Below are 2,706 nucleotides of genomic sequence, written 5' to 3'. Positions count from 1 at the left end.
CCTATCAGAAACTGATTACATCGGAATACACGGTTTCTGATAGGTTGAAATCTTAATATCTAATTCTTGTTCCTCTATTGTGCGCAGGCCCTAAAGGTATTCGGTTGAAGAACTTGTGACTGGTCGACTTATGTGATAATTGACGAAGATTTCTTGTGTTATGAATTACTGTTCATCATTTTACGCAATACTATCTTTACGGTATGAAAATTGTGCTTTATAAACGTATATATATATATTTTATCATTTTAATAAAAATTCACATATATGTTATTTAATTATATAAAGATCTTTTAGCACCAATATAGAGGTTAGATTCCAAATTAGAACTTTTTAGAAATTTTTTTCTTTTAATTTTGTAATTTTATGTTTTTAACATCATAATTTTCTGGAAATATTTATTTTTTCTATAGAGAGCAGTATATTATTTTTATATCAGATAAAAATTTTAATATGATTTGATCATTGTGAAATTTGTTTATTTTTGTGCGTTGTTTTCTGAAAGAAAATTTGTATTATTTAGCAGTTTATCAAATTATTATACATTTAGATTTTATATTTTAAATACAAATGTAATTTAAATTGAATTTTATTTATAGTAACGTAATAAAATTTTTAGTTTAGGTAAGATAGAATACTGCTTAAAAGTCACTGTTAAGTTTTTTAACTTCTGTTTAAGCTGAAATGAATCAAATATTCACATAAATTTGTACAGTAGACACTTAGTGGCAGGTGCAGTGTATACAGGGTGTTAGTTAAGTATGTTCCCAAACTCAACAGAGCGATTCTTTGGTTTATTTCAAGTAAAAAAATCCATATAAACATGTGTCCTAAATGGCTTAGTTTCCGAAATAAAAAAATTTAAACGTGTAGTAATATGTTTATTTGTAAGAAATACAACTTGAACTAGTCAAAAACTAATCAAAAACAGAAAAACGAAAACAGGCTTTAGTTCTTCCGATGAAATAAAACAATTAGATGAATTGTTGAAAATGTCGACCTTGCGCCATGATACATCCATCGAGCCTTTTTCTCAAAGATGGACGTACACGCTTAAAGATACCAGGTGTGTTACGTATTGCCTCACATGAAGCAACTATTCGATTCCTCAAATCATTCTCATTCTCAATTGGGGTGGGCATATCTGCCATTTCAAAATTTGTAAACTTAGGCATGATGAAACCGATTTTGATGGATTGAAACAATTTGGCCTAAAAACGTACGTACAAGCTAATTGACCCGCAGCAACATCAGGACTGAAGTCTATTTTTGATTTTGTGACTTTGACTTTGACTTTGTCATTTTGTTTATGGTTGTGCGAATAGTAACTCACATGAAGCAAGGCATATTTATGCAGGAAGGTACCTTACCAACGCAATTTATCGTTTCGTCACACATTTGCGAACATTCACCTGTATTTCGGAAACTAAGTTGTTTAGGACACATGTTTATATGAACTTTTTTACTTGAAATAAACCAAAGAATCGCTCTGTTGAGTTTGGGAACATACTTAACTAACATCCTGTATAAAGTATAATGAGATTTAACAATATGCATCATGATTCTTTATTTTTTTATTAATTTTTCCAAAATAACATTTTTGTACTTCTTTTGCTTTTCATGTTACAGCCATAGTTTTTATCATCCTGACCTAATTTTAGTTAGACTTAGTGTTTTACATTATGGCAAAGATCCATGGTGCTGGAGAACGAACAATAGAAAGCCATTGTAAATATTCTCTACAAATAAGGATGGATGTATGAGGAGTTTGCCTAGCAATTTGGCACTTTCAATTTGACAGTGACCAAGTTTCTTAAACGTTGGAAGATCTAGACAAGCTATGTTGAGAAGAAAAGCGACCAACCACACTACTTTTCTTGTCATAATATCCTTAGCATATCTAGCAGTGATCTATATCTCACGACCCTGGATGTTGTTAAAAAAACATTGACTTCTGAACAGTCTAATTCACCTGTACAGATCATATGCTGTCGCCTGAAAGACTATGTAAACGATGGCCAATGAAGAAATCATTCATTTCTGTAAAGAATTGGAAGACGTGAGTGAAGTGCATCAAAGCATACCTCAACTGGATACTAGCAATGGTCTGATATCTTCTGGAGCAACAAAAGTAAATTTATGTTGTTTAATAATGATGGTATAACATAGATTTGCTAGATAGCTTTGCTTCTAATGCTTAAGAGACTTGATCACTGTTGATTTAGAGATACTAAATTGTTAGGCAAACTCCTTGTTTATTCATTTATGGTCCTTTACGATAGCTTTCTGTCGTTCATATTCTTGAGGTCTTTTCCATAATGTAAAATACTAAATCTAACTACTAAAATTAAGTTATAATGATAAAAACAATGGTTGCGACATAAAAAAGCGAAGAAAGTACAAAAGTGCAATTTTGGGAAAATTAATAATAAATTAAAAAATCATGGTATATATTATCAAATCTCATTATCCTTTATGTACAAGGTGCACCTGGTATCTACTATAAAAATTAGAGCGCATTCGATTTGCTTTGACAGAAGTTATACTCAAAAAAACCTAAAAGTGATATACTTTTGACGATATTATAAATTGGATGACTGATGAATTTTATCTATTATCCAAATTATTTTATATTTCTGAATAAAAAAATAATAATGCGAATAAGTTAAATATTTATATATATATATTTATATATATGTATATATA

General features: G+C 29.8%; 1 protein-coding gene across 1 annotated transcript in view; it reads left to right on the top strand.

The window, feature by feature from the left end:
• The first annotated feature begins 100 nt into the window (after positions 1-100).
• LOC108762264 (transmembrane GTPase Marf) overlaps positions 101-2,706 on the top strand; it is an 88,472-nt gene continuing 85,866 nt past the window's right edge. Inside the window, exon 1 of the mRNA XM_018509196.1 lies at positions 101-201. The gene's annotated coding sequence lies outside the window, so the exon portion shown is untranslated. The remainder of the gene's footprint in view (positions 202-2,706) is intronic.

The sequence above is a fragment of the Trachymyrmex cornetzi genome, unplaced genomic scaffold (assembly GCF_001594075.2).
Source record: "Trachymyrmex cornetzi isolate Tcor2-1 unplaced genomic scaffold, Tcor1.1 scaffold286, whole genome shotgun sequence".
Classification (NCBI taxonomy): Eukaryota; Metazoa; Arthropoda; class Insecta; order Hymenoptera; family Formicidae; genus Trachymyrmex; species Trachymyrmex cornetzi.
The sequence above is the reverse complement of the archived record's forward strand: the minus strand, read 5'-3'. Positions and strand labels throughout refer to the sequence as shown.